Source organism: Pristiophorus japonicus, chromosome 17, assembly GCF_044704955.1.
Source record: "Pristiophorus japonicus isolate sPriJap1 chromosome 17, sPriJap1.hap1, whole genome shotgun sequence".
NCBI classification, from domain to species: Eukaryota; Metazoa; Chordata; class Chondrichthyes; family Pristiophoridae; genus Pristiophorus; species Pristiophorus japonicus.
In genome coordinates, this window is record NC_091993.1 from 110,165,996 (window position 1) to 110,183,396 (window position 17,401).

Genomic DNA, 17,401 nt, shown 5'->3' on the forward strand with positions numbered 1-17,401 from the left:
ATCATACAAAATAGGATACCAAGCCACAAACGGCGATATTAGGACAGAGGTTTGGTAAAAGAGATAGGTTATAAGGAATGTCTTAAAAGGAACAGAGAATGGTAGATAGGCGGAGTGGTTTAGAATTCCAGAGCTTAGGGCCTAGGCAGCTGAAAGCACAGCCACCAATGGTGAGGCGAAGGAAAACAGGGATCTGCAAGAGGTCAGAATTGGAGGAGTGCAGAGAACGCAGAGGGTTAGAGGCCCATCCTTTGGCCCCAAGTTTCCATATGATTTGCTCCTGATTTTTAGGAGCAACTGGTGTAGAACAGAGTATCTTAGAAATCGGAATTCTCGTCATTTAGTTTGCTCCAGTTCTAGTCAGTTAGAACAGTTTCACTTTGGAACAGAATTTTTTTTTCCAAAAGGGGGCGTGTCCGGCCACTTACTCCTGATTTCAAAGTTTCTTGAGTGAAAACTTACTCCAAACTAACTTAGAATGGAGTAAGTGAAGATTTTTGTACGCTCGAAAAAACCTTGTCTACACTTTAGAAAATCAGGCGTAGGGAATGGGGGGGGGGGTTTAAAGGGAAGTTTACAAACATTAAACACTACAGTTTTACAAATAAAGAGCCATAATCAATAATAAATGATAAATACATCAATAAATCAACCAATATATCAATCAAAAAAAATTTAACAGAAATAATTTTTTTTTTAAATCAATAAATAAAAAATTCTCTACTTACCGACTGCAGCACCGGGAGCCCTCCAACAGCGTGCTGGGATGCCCCCCCCCCGCAGTGTGTCTCTGTCAGTGTCTCTATCTCTCTGTCTGTCTGTCTCTCATTCTCCGCCTGTCAGTGTCTGTGTTTCTGACAGCGAGGGGAGGGGGAGGAGGGGGGTAGCAGAGGGAGGGATGAGGAAGAAGGGGGAGGGATGAGGGTGGGAGAAAGGAGATTGGGGAGGGGGAGGGGGAAGGAGATTGGGTGGAGGGGGGGGAAAGGAGATTGGGGGGAGGGGGGGGGAAAGGAGATTGGGGTGGGGGGAGGAAGGAGATTGGGGGGAGGGGGGGGAAGGAGATTGGGGGGAGGGGGGGGAAGGAGATTGGGGGGAGGGGGGGGGAAGGAGATTGGGGGGAGGGGGGGGAAGGAGATTGGGGGGAGGGGGGGGGAAGGAGATTGGGGGGAGGGGGGGGGGAAGGAGATTGGGGGGAGGGGGGGGGAAGGAGATTGGGGGGAGGGGGGGGGAAGGAGATTGGGGGGAGGGGGGGGGAAGGAGATTGGGGGGAGGGGGGGGAAGGAGATTGGGGGGAGGGGGGGGAAGGAGATTGGGGGGAGGGGAGGAAAGGAGATTGGGGGGAGAAGGAGATTGGGGGGAGGGGAGGGAAGGAGATTGGGGTGAGGGAGGTCAGGTTGGATCCAGTCCGGAGGCTGGGGGGGGGGGGGGGGGCGGGCGGAGCGGGAGTCGGGTCGGGTCCGGGGGAGGGGGGGAGCAGCAGTCGGGTCTGGGTGCGGGGGGGGAAGCGGGAGTCGGGTCCGGTCCAGTGACAGGAAGCGGGGGTTGAGTCGGGTCGGGAGGAAGCAGGAGCTGGCCGTGGGAGGAGCCTTATTCATGCAGCCCCAGTGAGGCCATTCGGCCAGGGCTAGGGTCTGCGTGCTTCGGCCCCTCCCACACAGTTTTGGGCACCTGAAGCTACTGAACATGCGCGCCCACTGTAGCGCGCATGTGCAGAGTTCCTGGCACTGTTTTCAGCGCAGGGACCTGGCTCCGCCCCCTACAGCTCCTGCTGCGCTGCGCCAAGGGCCAGAGGACCTGCAGGGAGGTGGAGAATCTGGAGGGTTTTTTTTAGGCGCACTTTGTGGCGCGAAAAACGGGCGTCCAGGTCGGGACTGTGCCGTTCTAGGCGCGGCTCGAAACTTGGGCCCTTTGTTTCTTTTATTGTTCCATTAACATCCCCTTTTGCCTTGCACCATCATCCCTTTCGTCATTTAATCTCTCCTGCCTTCCACCCTATCATAGACCTTCCCTTTTGTTCTTTCCTCCCCTCGCCCCTGTACATTCTTAAAACCAGTTACCTCTAACTTTTTCCAGTTCTAATGGAAGGTCATCGACCTGAAACGCTAACTCTGTTTCTAACTCCACAGATGCTGCCTGACCGAGTATTTCCAGCATGTTGTTTTTATTTCAGATTCACAGCATCTGGAGTATTTTGCTTTTGGTGATCACGGAGGGTTGAAGGGCTGGAGGTGGAGAGAGATAGGATGGGGCAAGGCCATAGAGGGCTTTGAAAACAAGGATGAAGAATTAAAAAATTTGAGTGGTTGCCGAATCGGAAAATATATAGGTTGGCAAGCACAGGGGTGATGGGTCAACAGGACTTTGTGCAAGTTAGAATGCGAACAGCAAAGTTTTGGATAAGCTCAAATTTACGGAGGGTGCAAGGTGTGAGGCCGGCCAGGAGAGCATTGGAATAGTCAAGTCTAGTGGCAACAAAAGACATGGATTGCCACCAGACAATGCTTTATGCACAGGCATTAAAGATGGAAATCCCCCACCATCTTTCCAATGCTTTCTCGGACAAGACTTTTCTTGAGTTTAAGGGTGGCTGGCGAAAGCATGGAGGATAGGCCAGCTTCCTACTGACCTTCCCAACAGCTCTATCAGTAAATGGTGGTAAGTAGCAGTAGAAGGAGGTCACAGGTTTCCAGTTAAACATCATTTGTCTGGCACTCCAGCATGGATATAAAAGTGGCAGAAGAATACAAATTGATTTGTATTGCACCTCTGATCACAATGCTAACTAGCTATTCTTTAACAAAACTCATTTTTTCTTCATTTCAGGCAATGATAGTAAGCTTTAACGACACTTGGATGTCAACCAATCCCCTGGTCCCTCTTCTTCACTTTCTTCTAACCCAATTTCTCTTTCTAATCTTACCCTTTGCTGTATTTTCACTATCCTCTCTGACAAAGACTCTCCATAGATGCTGACAAACTTGCCAAGTGTGCCCAGATGTTTCAGATTTCCAGCATTTGCAGTTTTCTGCTTTTTGTTTACAATGGTAACTATTTACAATGTGTTATTGTCCGAGACCAGAGAATATAGTGTGAGCCCAGAGTTCAATCTCACAGTACTGGTTCGGTATTTACAATGTTCAATGCATAGTGACCTCCAAGAGGTTTTGCATATTCAGATACTGGAAATAGTGCAAAAAATCTTCTCTCCTGGATCTTGCACAAGATACTCAAATAACAATACTTCGATATAGATGCTGTAATCAGTTGGCAGGCATCCGACAGCAGAGTATTAATAATACATTGATAACATATGTAAAAGCATGAGATTTCTGTTCAGTAACTGGTGTTTGTAGCTCTGATTCGGATTTATTTTCACATACATTCATAGTTGGCAAACAATTATAGAACCAATGTTTACTGTAATTATTGCACATTGAAAATAGACAGCATTTTAAAAATTTGTGGAAAATATATTTAGAACTTCATTACACAAGGTATGGATGCATCTGTCCGGGTTTTAGAAATAATTCTGCCTTCAGTTTTCTCCCTTCCTCCCCTGAAAGCGCCAAACCCCGTTGAAGTACAGTTCCAAAAGGCACCAGGCACTCTCGGGATACTTCACCCAAGTGAAGATAGTGAATGTCAGCATGATATTCAGCCATGGGCATCATCATGAGCCTGAACCTACTCACACCCATAGTTTACATATTTTATGATTCGCAAATGTCAGTGCATAGCAATCAGGAGTGGAGACCACTAATTTTTTCTCATCTCTAGCCCAGGGGTGCGGAAGCCAATAATTCTGACAAACATATAAAATTCTGATGGGATTGGACAGGTTAGATGCACTGTCCTGCAAGGCGTCTTAAGTCGGTGACAAAACTTGCTACGTTCTGGCCCTTGGAGCGATGGTGACCTTATTACTTTTTTTCTAGAAGGGGTCATCCATTCAAAAATCCAGTTTTGTCATGTTACGCCAGTCCTCAGGAGTCAGGTATAGTGAAGTACATACTTGGTGATCGTCTTGCATTGTTTGCCGTACAACATATTGTCCTAGAAACACGATCAGAGTGCAGTAGGATGGGATTACTCCCCTTCCCACAGTTAACCCACCTGAACATCTGACTAAAATTCAACAAGACCATCAATATTTCTTGGTTTTTGAGACAAGTACAATATTTTTTAATCCATATATTTAAAATTCATGATACTTTGTCAGCAGCAGCGTCTATTAGTAATTCTACCACCAACACATTACTAAGGCATACTAATTCTTTAAGAATTAGAAGTGAAGTTCATTTAATGCATTCTGTCAGCTGTTTTTGATGCAGAAAAAAAGACTTACAATCTGTCATGGAAGATTGGAGTAAAAATAATTTCCCATACACTAGTCTTACACCAACTCTAAATGCCTCCATTCATTCGCTGATGCTGCATTCCAAACTAAACCACTGAGCCCCCAGGGTGTTGCTGCAAATCTATTTTTGGAACAATCAGTGCCAGACTTGTCTCAATTTGTTTTTCTTTTGCTTTGTCTTCGAGCCTAATACCCTATAGTCTAACAGAGAAAAGTAACAAAACTATTTCAGAAGAAAATAAAACTTACTAAGATCTAAACTGCACGGTAAATATGAAGCAAAGTAATATAAAATAAATGTACAGTTTAACAGCCAAACTTTATCATTTTCTCCCCCAGTTTCCTAAATCAAACATCTCCAAGATAATATGTATCATGTGTTCATTTTATTACAGAATACATTTGGCAACTTTTTCTTTTACTGTCAGAATGAGTTACTAGATTTGATGTGGAGTGCAATGCTGTCAATGATTAGCTGTAATTAAATTACATGGAATGTTGTGACATATGTGCACCACTTCCGTGTGACAACAGTAAACTTTCTGTTCCTTTTGCTGAATTTTGTGAGGTATGGGCTTGAACACAAAGTAATACTTTATTATATTCAAAGTAGTGTTCAGATGATCCTGGAGGATAAGATGATATTTTGTTCTTAATTAACATTTAGAATCTTTGAAATTTCCCAGTATCACAACAGTACTTTCTCAATACCGTAAAGATATTACAGCTCTTCCTGTGCTGAATGGCATCATTATTACTGACCATCAGGGAGGATACTCGTACAATAACTGTCTCCATGGTAACACACGTTAAAATACTTTAACCTTAGCATAGAGTTACACATAAAATAGGAGGGAATTTGGAAATGTTGCAAAATCTGAAGCCCAAGACTTCATCTACACTGCAAGTTTAACGTTAGTGCAAAACAGTTTCAGCCTCGCACCAATATGTGGACCAAGACATTCGGCGGGCGGTGGCACAAAACGGACAGATTGAGAAAGCGATTAAAAAAAAGCATATAGGACCCTGGGCTTTATAAATAGAGGCATAGAGAACAAAAGCAAGGAAGTTATGATGAACCTTTATAAAACACTGGTTTTGCCACAATTGGAGTATTGTGCCCAATTCTGGGCACTGCATTTTAGGAAGAAGTTGAAGGCTTTAGAGAGGGTGCAGAAAAGATTTACAAGAATGGTTCCAGGGATCAGGGACGTAGTTAGACTGGAGAAGCTGGGCTGTTCTCCTTAGAGCAGAGATGTTGAGAGATTTGATAGAGGTGTTCAAAATCATGGGGTCTAGACAGAGTAGATAGAGATAAACTGTTCCCATTGGCGGAAGGGTCGAGAACCAGAATTAAGGTGATTGGCGACATGAGAAAAAACTTTATGCAGCGAGTGGTTTTGAGCTGGAATGCACTGCCTGAAAGGGTGGAGGCAGCAGATTCATTCATGGATTTCAAAAGGGAATTAGATAAAAGGGAATCTACAAAAGGACATAGACAGGCTAAGTAAGTGGGCAAAAGTTTGGCAGATGGAGTATAATGTTGGAAAATGTGAGGTCATGCAGAAGAAAAATCAAAGAGCAAGTTATTATTTAAATGAAGAAAGATTGCAAAGTGCTGCAGTACAGCGGGACCTGGGGATACTTGTGTATGAAACACAAAAGGTTAGTATGCAGGTATAGCATGTGATCAGGAAGGCTAATGGAATCTTGGCCTTTATTGCAAAGGGGATGGAGTATAAAAACAGTTATACAGGGTATTGGTGAAGCCACAGCTGGAATACTGCGTGCAGTTTTGGTTTCCATATTTACGAAAGGATATGCTTGCTTTGGAGGCAGTTTACAGACGGTTCACTCGGTTGATTCCAGAGAGGTTAACTTATGAGGAAAGGTTGAATAGGTTGGGCCTCTATTCATTGGAATTCAGAAGATTGCAAGGTGATCTTATCGAAACGTATAAGATTATGAGGGGGCTTGGCAAGGTGGATGCAGAGAGGATGTTTCCACTGATGGGGAGACTAGATCTAGAGGGCATGATCTTAGAATAAGGGGCCGCCCATTTAAAACTGAGATGAGGAGATATTTCTTCTCTGAGGGATGTAAATCTGGAATTCGCTGCCTCAGAGAGCTGTGGAAGCTGGGACATTGAATAAATTTAAGACAGAGATAGACAATTTCTTAACCGATGAGGGAATAAGGGGTTGTGGGGAGCGGGCAGAGAAGTGGACCCGAGTCCACGATCGGATCAGCCATAATCGTATAAAATGGCGGAGCAAGCTCGAGGGGCCGTATGGCCTACTCCTGTTCCTATTTCTTATGTTCTTATACTGCCCTAAACAAGCGGGCGCTCCAGCCGACCAGCGGTCGGCCCCTTTCAGGATAGTGGCAGCTGGATTGGGAGTGGGAATCGGGTGGTAATTTATTCCTCCGATTTTCGGGACACTACCGCCCCATTTTTGCCCGTCAGCCAATGAAAATCTATCCCACTTTTTCATTTTTGTAGGTCTATAGTTGGAAGGGTAAATAAGTCAATTAACTGGTTGAAATGCTAAGTCAATAAACTGAGTAAAAATGTAACAGAATCAGCAATTATCATGGAAGTGCTACAAATCCAAGTATGTGAAATATTTGCATCTCGTTTGGTTAGCACACTCTGGTGACTTCTTGTTTTCAAGAAGTATTACATGAACTTCTATTTAAACGTCATTCACTTTCCCTGAAATGTTGTATGCATTTTTTGTGGTATTTCCAGTCCAAAAGGCTAGTTAGATATCTTGAGTACAGGTTTTTTGGAGTCTTGTGCTCCTATGTTGGTAAACTTCTGAGGTTTAATTTCCTCTGGCAGCACACTACACTATGCAAATGTATAAAATTAATTAACATGCTATTTTAATGCAAAAAATGGGTTAACGATAGTATTATAATAGTGTGCAACAAACAATTACATAAAAGTGTAAAGCTGTGTGCCAGCTGATGAAATTAACCCCGATTGTGCCAGAGAATGGGTGTGCTGGATATGGGGTGGCATTCCACACACCTGTTCAGTGGTCCTAGGCAGTAGGTTATATAAATGCTGAGACCTCATTAAAATTATTCAGACATGCAGTCAGCACTAACTACCCACACTATTCAATGGTTACATGCCTGTTTGGCAGTGGAAGATTGCTCAGATTATATCCTATCCATATAGTACAAATGTAACCTGGCCAATTACTGTTCTATCAGTAAAGTGATGGAAGGAGTCATCCATAGTGCCATCAAGCAGCACCTACTCACCAATAATCTGCTCACTGATGCTCAGTTGCAGTTCTCTCAAAACTTACTCAGCTCCAGACCTCATCACAAACAGACAAAAGCCGATTGCCAGACAGATGCCCTCAACATCACGGCAGTATTTGACTGAGCATGGTATCACACCTGACAAAACTGAAGTCAATGGGTGAGGGGAGTCCAAATGGAAAATCATTCAATAGCACAAACAAAGCTAAAGAACATAAGAATTAGACATAGTGCATTGTGATCGCAGTATGCACAGGACGCACTACAATAACTATCCAAGGTTACTTCAAAAGCACTTCCCTTCCCTGCAACCTCCTCCAAGAAGAAAATGAGCAGCATGTTGAGAGAACACCATCATCTCCAGGTTCTCCTCCAATTCACACCTTCCTTCATCATCACTGGGTCAGAATCTTGGCATTCCCTGTCCAACACCACTGTGAGAGCATCAGCAGCACAAGGACTACAGCCATTCTCACAGCAATTAGGGATGGACAATAAATAAAAACGTGTTTTAAAACCAACATTGCAGCATCCAATTGTTTCCTACATGATTCCAGGTTTTTCGCCTTCACTACTCCACCTGGAAGCTTATTCCACATGTTGATCAAAAGCCAAGCCTATTTGGGAGTACCAGCAACATATTTAGGATCTGATATGCTGAATGTGCTGGTCAGTTGTGTCTCAAGTAACTGCTTTTGTTTTATTGAGCTGTGTCCAGAGCTCTACTGAAACATTTATCGCTCAACCACCACCAAAAGCATACAAGAACATAAGAAATAGGAGCAGGAGTAGGCCATATGGCCTCTCGAGCCTACTCCACCATTCAATAAGATCATGGCTGATCTGATCCTAGACTCAGCTCCACTTCCCTGCCCGCTCTCCATAACCCCTTATTGTTTAAGAAACTGTCTATTTCTAGCTCAAATTTATTCAATGTCCCAGCTTCCACCTCTCATTCTTCACCTCTCATTCTTCTGAATTCCAATGAGTAGAGGCCCAACCTACTCAACCTTTCCTCATAAGTCAACCCCTCATCTCCGGAACCAACCGAGTGAACCTTCTCTGAACTGCCTCCAAAGCAAGTATATCCTTTCGTAAATATGGAAACCAAAACTGCACGTAATATTCCAAGTGTGGCCTCACCAATACCCTGTATAGCTGTAGTAAAACTTCCCTGCTTTTATACTCCATCCCCTTTGCAATAAAGGCCAAGATTCCATTGGCCTTCCTGATCACTTGCTGTACCTGCATACTATCCTTTTGTGTTTCATGCATAAGTACCCCCAGGTCCTGCTGCACTACCACATTTTGCAATCTTTCTCCATTTAAATAATAACTTGCTCTTTGACTTTTTCTGCCGAAGTGCATGACCTCACACTTTCCAACATTATACTCCAGCTGCCAAATTTTCGCCTACTCACTTAGCCTGTCTATGTCCTTTTACAGATTGAGTGTATCCTCCTCACAAATTGCTTTCACTGCCATCTTTGTATTGTCAGCAAACTTGGCTACATTACACTCAGTCCCTTCTTGCAAGTTATTAATACTAACCAGTCATTTATCTCAATATTGTTTGTGGGACCTTGCTATGTTCAAATTGGTTTCTATTTTTATCCATACAACAGGTGACTCTTAAAAATAATTCATTGGCTGTAAAGTGCCTCGAGATGTCCTGAGGATGTGCAAGATGCTATATAATTTCAATTGTATTCTTTCTTAGTGACACGGTAATGGCAGTCAGATCTGCTGTTAGGTAATGCGAGTAGCAGTTCCACATTTGCCTTTGCTCTGTAATAAGCAGGAAAGTTCATATGACCCAAGCAGAGCCTCCATATCTTGGCTATGCTTCACTTGCAAATGTCTCTCATACTTAATCCAGTTGAGTTCCAAGGGTTTGAATTACTAAACAAAAAGACAGCTCTTAACTCGCCCAAAGACAGACTTACAATCAGCTGTTGAAAGGCTTAATGGTGGAAGTAAAAAAAGTCCAACATCATACTGACCATAAGCCCAACAGCCACACAAAGTTAGAACTCCTGGAGTACTGTCCACATTTTTTTGCATTAGTCTAGTGTATCTACCAACATGTACAGTATAAAAAAAACACCTGGGTGGAAATTGTTTGTGCTCCCCACTGATTAAAGTGAATGGGTGAAAAATATTGAAGGGGAAATTGTGCAGTGGTGAGTGCAGAAGCTGAGCTTTTACCCATCAATCACCAAAGTCATTTTCAGGCCATTTACAAAAACAATCGCATAACTGAAGTTGAAATCTTTCACTGCATCACCCGTTAGTGATGAAATATCACTGACAATTGACAAGATGCTGTTTCATTTCTTCCTCCTTAGCGATAAAATCAGTGCCTCTTTAAAGGAAAAGTTATGCCATACTGGGGACTTTTCAATCAAGCTCAAAGACCAGAACAATCATTAATTATCGGTTTAGAAATTTGCTGGGAAATTTTGCACTGTTTTGCACACTTTCTGATGCAGCAAAAATATTTCCATGTTTTTTTTTTCTTTTCAAAATAGACTAAAATAATGAATTTGTAATGCTGGGCATAGTTGGTGAAACAATTACATCCTGCAAGACTACCAGTTAGGAGTGCCCTCTTAACCCACATGGAAGGCAACCAGAAAGTCACCCTTGCCACAGTTAACATAGAAACATAGAAAATAGGTGGAGTAGGGCATTCGGCCCTTCGAGCCTGCACCACCATTCAATAAGATGGCTGATCATTCACCTCAATAACCCTTTCCTGCTTTCTCTCCATACCCCTTGATCCCTTTAGCTGTAAAGACCATATCTAACTCCCTCTTGAATATATCCAATGAATTGGCATCAACAACTCTGTGCGGTAGGAAATTCCAGAGGTTAACAACTCTCCGAGTGAAGAAGTTTCTCCTCATCTCAGTCCTAAATGGCTCACCCCTTATCCTTAGACTGTGACCCCTGGTTCTGGACTTCCCCAACATCAGGAACATTCTTCCTGCATCTAACCTGTCCAGTCCCGTCAGAATGTTATATGTTTCTATGAGATCTCCTCTCATCCTTCTAAACTCCAGTGAATACAGGCCCAGTCGATCCAGTCTCTCCTCATGTGTCAGTCCAGCCATCCCAGGAATCAGTCCGATGAACCTTCGCTGCACTCCCTCAATAACAAGAACGTCCTTCCTCAGATAAGGAGGCCAAAACTAGCACAATATTCCAGGTGAGGCCTCACTAAGACCCTGTACAACTGCAGTAAGACCTCCCTGCTTCTATACTCAAAACACCTAGCTATGAAGGCCAACATATCATTTGCCTTCTTCACTGCCTGCTGTATCTGTATACCAACTTTCAATGACTGATGTACCATGACACCCAGGTCTCGTTTCACCTTCCCTTTTCCTAATCTGCTGCCATTCAGATAATATTCTGCCTTTGTGTTTTTGCCCCCAAGGTGGATAACCTCACATTTATCCACAGTATACATTGTAGATTCTTACTAAATGATACGCATTTGAAATGGAAGGTCCAAGGCAGAGTTCTAATTTCAAATTTAAAGAGGAGATTTTCTGAGTCCTTGCATGCGACTGTTATTGGAGATTCAAAATGATCCGAGATCCAGCAGAATAGTGGGCTTGTGACAAGACTTCACTGACGGTTGTTTTTTTTTGGCATGGTGAATTATAAAGGAATTCATCACTCTCCGTACAATATTTTATTATAAAAGAGTTAATTTCGTCTTGGTAAAGTGCTTGATGCATCAGAGCTGCAATCACATCACTGAATATTGGAGTGAATTATTGTTATGCTAAGAAAAGCAAATTACATCAGAATATTAAAAAAATGCACCTGATCAAAGTTAGGTAGCTAGAAAGGCAAAGTGGTTCTTTCTTTTTACAACAACTTGCATTTATATAATGCCATTAATGTAGTAAAACGTGCCAAGGTGCTTCACAGGAGTGTTATCAAAAAACATTTGACACCGAGCCACACAAGGAGAAATTAGGACAGATGCCCAAAGCTTGGTCAAAGAGGTAGGTTTTAAGGATCGTCTTAAAAGGAGGAAAGAGGTAGAGAGGCGGAGAGGTTTAGGGAGTGAATTCTCAAGCTTAGGGCCTGGGCAGCTGAAGGCACGGCCACCAATGGTGGGGTGATGAAAATCGGGAATATGCAAGAGGTCAAAATTGGAGGAGCACAGATCTGAGGATTTTATTGCCAGAGGAGATTACAGATATAAGAGGGAGGCCATGGAGGGATTTAAAAACTAGGATGAGAATTTTAAAATCGAGGCACTGCCAGACCAGAAACCAATGTAGATCAGGTTTCTTATTAATCTGAGCTTTTCATAGCAGGGAAAAAAATTACCTCCACTTCATGCAGCACTGAGGCATTTTTATTCCCAATCATCTATAGACTTAGAGTGTGTCAATAAGAAAGCATGCCAGAAATGGATATAAATGGCTTCATTCATATTTTTAAAATATGCTGTGTATAGACATTTCAAATATTTGAGATATATGCATCAGTGCATGAATATCAAATAAAAGAACTACAGCCCACAAACCATTAGTAGATTTGCAATATTGCCTGACTCAATTTTCATAACAAAATATGTAAACCTGAACAAAGCTAAAACACACCTCAAAATAGTGTAAATTTCAAACATTTCCCTTTGTTTAGATAGTTAATTATGTTCCATATTCAATGCAGAATTTTTCCATATGAAGTACAGTGACAGTTGCTGCCTACACTGCCAGCTGTTACCACAATTTCAACAAAGAAACCCGAATTAGCCTCCTAACTTGAAACATTATTAACAGCATAATAGCAGTAGCACTGTTCTGAACACTTTCATTAGATTACCACCGTAATCAATCAAGTATTCATTATTTAATATCTAATATGTACTAGCCTTGCTATTAATAGTAAGATACACTATAGAAATACAGTCCTAGAAACTGGATTCTACAGCGACCATTTTTCAAGCGACGATTTAATTCTTCAGTGCAGAACCCAAAGCCCGAATTTTATCTAGGGGAGTGAATTGGGCAGGTGGAAAGCCCTATGACATTCAGCTTGACGCTTGGGAGATTTTAACTCCCGGACCTCATTTCCATGTTTTTCTTATTCGTTAGGGGATGTAGGCATCGCTAGCAAGGCCAGCATTTATTACCCATCCCTAATTGCCCTCGAGAAGGTGGTGGTGAGCCGCCGCCTTGAACTGCTGCAGTCCTTGTGGTGAAGGTACTCCCAGTGCTGTTAGGGAGGAAGTTCCAGGGTTTTGACCTGACCCAGTGATGATGAAGGAACACGATATATTTCCAAGTGAGGATGGTGTGCAACTTGGAGGGAACTTGCAGGTGATGGTGATCCCATGCGCATGCTGCCCTTGTCTTTCTAGGTGGTAGAGGTCGTGGGTTTGAGAGGTGCTGCCGAAGAAACCGTGGAGAGTTGCTGCAGTGCATCTTCTAGATGGTCCAACCATCTATAAGAATGTCCAACTCCCGCCTGAACCCAATGGTTATTAATACCTGGCCGGCAGGCATATTTTTTGGCAGCAGCAGGCCGCTGCCGGGCACCTGAGGGAATGGCAATTAGTAGGGAGGATGGTGTCCAGATTGGGGAAGAGGAGGCCAAAGGTTTTCTTGTGGAGCCCAGAGGAACACTCCAACTGCTCCTAGCTCACAAGGAAACCATAAGAAAAATTATAATTTCATAACTTCCCGGGCTTCCTAGCTTCACTCCTGCTTCAGTGGAGCGTCCAGCGACAAGTGTGACTTGCGTGATCGGGGCATAAAATGGCATTGGCGTCCAAATTGCTCCACAACTTTTACATATTAATGAGGTTGGGTGCCTTTACCGAATCAAAAACTGCATAATTAACATGGCATCATGAACACAGCTGGGAGTGCATGATTGTCATTTTAACTACCCGTCTGCCCCATTCTCATCTGGCGAATAGGGTTAAAATTGGGCCTCTAGTTTCTATAGATTATACAGCAGATGTTGTGGAGAGTTAAAGGTTATAATTCAATCTTGAGGATCTGCTGACATCCATCTATTACTTAAGTTCCTTTCCTTGTGTTGAAGACGTCCCCAGAGCCCCTGAATTAAATTATAACCTTCAAATTGCCTTCACAGTATACAAAATTCTGTATGCCTTTCATAACAAGCCGTTGAAATTTGTGGTCTAGCATACTGGGGATGTCACTAGATGTTTGCCAGAATATTAGAAAGTTAGGGGGTGAAACTCGTCTTGGGCGGTAGCACAAAACAGCTAAAAACAATGGGGCAAAAAAAGCAGACGGAGTTTGAAACAGGCTTATAATTCGCTATTACCCATTGTGCATTACCACCCAAGATCAATTTCACCATTTAGTTTCCAAAAGTATTTTGGAAATTGTGTTATAAAAATAAACACAGAATAACATTGTAGATAAAGTTCACCTGGTATTTTTTAAAATTTAGTAGCTGTTCTAATTTGGTTCTTTTATAACCGAGCTTGTGCCTGATTCTTCAGGACAGGTGTATAAGTCACAATTTCTTGATATGGACACCTCAGACTGAATTTCAAAACTTCTCGCATGTCAGTTCGGGACACAACTTCCCTTTTTTCTACTATGGAAAGTCTGGTGCAATCTCTGTAGAAACTTTATTGCCACTGTAAAACCAGCTTGGAGGTTTGAATTTGGGGGATGCTTAAATTTGTTTTGTGCCTTCCCTAACACCAGACAAAACCAGGAAATCATCATAGGAGGGGATTGTAGGCAAAAATCTATATTTTGTTGCAGTCGACTGGAGGACAAATGGATTACATTGCTATGCTGCAATTCCACTTTTATCTTAATTATGCTTCATTCCCAGGTCTTTGATATTAATGCACTTCCCTTTAGTTCAGTGGCAGCATATGGAATTATTTAGAACCAACATCCTCTAAAATTGCACATGGATCTTTTAATTACTAAATATGATCCAATTACAAATGTAATAATTCATTCTACAGAACTGCAAAATTGTATACAATTAGGCCATAAACTGGAAGACCACCACATATATAATATCAATCGGTAAACCTTTGAAGTGAAAAATATTAACCTTATAAACAGTACAGCACAAACTGGTGAAATCTTACTATCTAACATTATTTGTTCCAGCTTGGATAGGAAATATATTGTTATTATGTATTTGGTTTTATCCATTTAACTTGTATATTTTGCTTTCATAACTGACATATTGCAATTACCACCACCTGATCTAAAAAATGTATCAAATAAGATTTCACTCTTTTCTAAAGTACAAACTAGAACTGATTCTGTCAGTTAAACCTAAAATGTGCGAGGCCTGGAATTTGGTGAACGTGCAGCAATAGTTTCCACTGTCTGGCAACAGTTGTTCATCTAGATCAAACAACAAACATACTTCACATCTCGTGCTGTTGATTTGAACAAAGAGGCTCAGGCAATTGTATTCCACAGGAGCAATTAAAGATCAACACTGTTACACAAATTCATACCATTTTATTTTTCCCCCCAATTAAATTTTTTTTCTATTTACCTTATTGTGGAGCCGGGAGGAGCAAAAGTGTTCCTTACTCACCTCCCAATTGCCTGCCTCTAAATGGCCTTGGTTGGTGTTGAAACCCACTGATCTTTGTCTCCCCGCACAAGGTCGGCCGACCTGCCTCTGGGGTGCGACCGGCGCCTGCAGCCCACAGCTAATAAGCAAATGAGGCTGGCGGACCAGGTTGCTGTGGTCCTGCTGCTAGGCTGATTAGGATAGTCAGTTTTTATTAATTAGAAATTGAAATGGGGTACAGTGAGTCACCTAAAGTTTTCTTTAAACGTAGAAATCTTTTGCAACCCATGTCATAAGCATCGACACAAAATCTAATCTGCCAAGATTGAATTATACCTGCAAGGTATCAACTCACAGCCCATCCATCCACATTTGACACAAACAATCAGCATTTTGGAAGTCCAGTCTGTGGTTCTATATTTGCAAACAAAAATCAGTTCAGTCCAGGCACTTGTCAACTCCTACCTCAGTCCTATTGCAGCTTCTGCTGCAAGTCATAGCAATTGCATATGGCTGCATACTGTGGGTGGGAATTCTAACTAAATCAGAAATTCTCGGCCACGATATGCAGTTTCATTCAATCACCTTGTGCTACAGCAGCACCAATGGGTAGGAGAGCCCAGGAGCGGCACTGGGTGAGGGTGATTGGGAAAGATGGCACCAGCAGTGACTGGGGTTTGGGCAGGGGAGAGGAGGAGAGTGCCAGCGAGGTGGTGGAGGAGAATGTCCACAGGAACTCAGAGCCAGAGAAGATTACGACTATCAGTGGAGGGGGGTGGAGATGAATTCTGGCATGAACTGTAGACGGTGGGGGAAAGAGTGTGGCCCAGCATAGACTGGATGAAGGAGGGGATGGAGCAGAGTGGCAGCATAAATTGGAAAGATTGCAATGGGAGTTTGTGGCTCTGAACTGAATGAGGATTTAGAGGGGAATAAAGTATCTCTGTAAACTTAGAATAGAAGGGATAGAAAGCTTGTGTACAGAGGCAGAATTGGAGGGGGTAGTGTTTGTGAACTGTGTGAGCGGTTGGAGGGGGAGAATGACTTGAGGTAACTTTTGGGGAAGTGATGGTTTATTGAAAATCCATAGGCCACTTGTTGGCCCCAAGTTTCCATATGATTTGCTCCTGATTTTTTAGGAGCAACTGGTGTAGAACGGAGTATCTTAGAAATCGGAATTCTCGTCATTTAGTTTGCTCTAGTTCTAGTCAGTTAGAACAGTTTCACTTTGGAACAGAATTTTTTTTCAAAAGGGGGCGTGTCTGGCCACTTACGCCTGATTTCAAAGTTTCGTGAGTGAAGACTTACTCCAAACTAACTTAGAATGGAGTAAGTAAAGATTTTTGTACACTCGAAAAAACCTTGTCTACACTTTAGAAAATCAGGCGTAGGTTACAAATCAGGCGTAGGGAATGGTGGGGGGGGGGGTTAAAGGGAAGTTTACAAACATTAAACACTTCCGTTTTACAAATAAAGAGCCATCATCAATCAAATGATAAATACATCAATAAATCAATCAATAGAAATTTCTACTTAACGACTGCAGCACCGGGAGCCCTCCAACAGCGTGCTGGGATACCCCCCCCCACCCCCAGTATGTCTCTGTCAGTGTCTCTATCTCTCTGTCTGTCTGTGTGTGTCTCTCATTCTCTGTCTGCAGTGTCTGTGTTTCTGACAGCGAGGAGAGGGGATGGGGGAGAAGGGAGATTGGGGGGGGGGGGAGAAGGAGATGGGGGAGGGGGAGAAGGAGATTGGGGGGGAGAAGAGGAAGGAGATTGGGGGGAGGGGGAGAAGGAGATTGGGGGGGGAGAAGAGGAAGGAGATTGGGGGGGGGGGAGAAGAGGAAGGAGATTGGGGGGGTGGGAGGAAGGAGATTGGGGGGGGTGGGAGGAAGGAGATTGGGGGGGAGGGGGAGGAAGGAGATTGGGGGGGGGAAGGAGATTGGGGGGAGGAGGAAGGAGATTGGGGGGGGGGGAGGAAGAGATTGCGGGGGAGGGGGAGGAAGGAGATTGGGGGGGGTGGGAGGAAGGAGATTGGGGGGGTGGGGAGGAAGGAGATTGGGGGGGAGGGGGAGGAAGGAGATTGGGGGGGAGGGGAGGAAGGAGATTGGGGGGGAGGGGGAGGATGGAGATTGGGGGGAGGGGGAGGAAGGAGATTGGGGGGGAGGGGGAGGAAGGAGATTGGGGGGGAGGGGGAGGAAGG

General features: G+C 43.3%; 1 protein-coding gene across 5 annotated transcripts in view; it reads right to left on the reverse strand.

The window, feature by feature from the left end:
• Positions 1-17,401, reverse strand: part of rassf5 (Ras association domain family member 5) — a 147,517-nt gene that overhangs the window by 28,610 nt on the left and 101,506 nt on the right. Inside the window, exon 2 of one of the 5 annotated variants that reach the window (XM_070859047.1) lies at positions 15,536-15,613. The exons of the other annotated variants lie outside the window; for them this stretch is intronic. The gene's annotated coding sequence lies outside the window, so the exon portion shown is untranslated. The remainder of the gene's footprint in view (positions 1-15,535; positions 15,614-17,401) is intronic. 5 annotated transcript variants of the gene reach the window in all.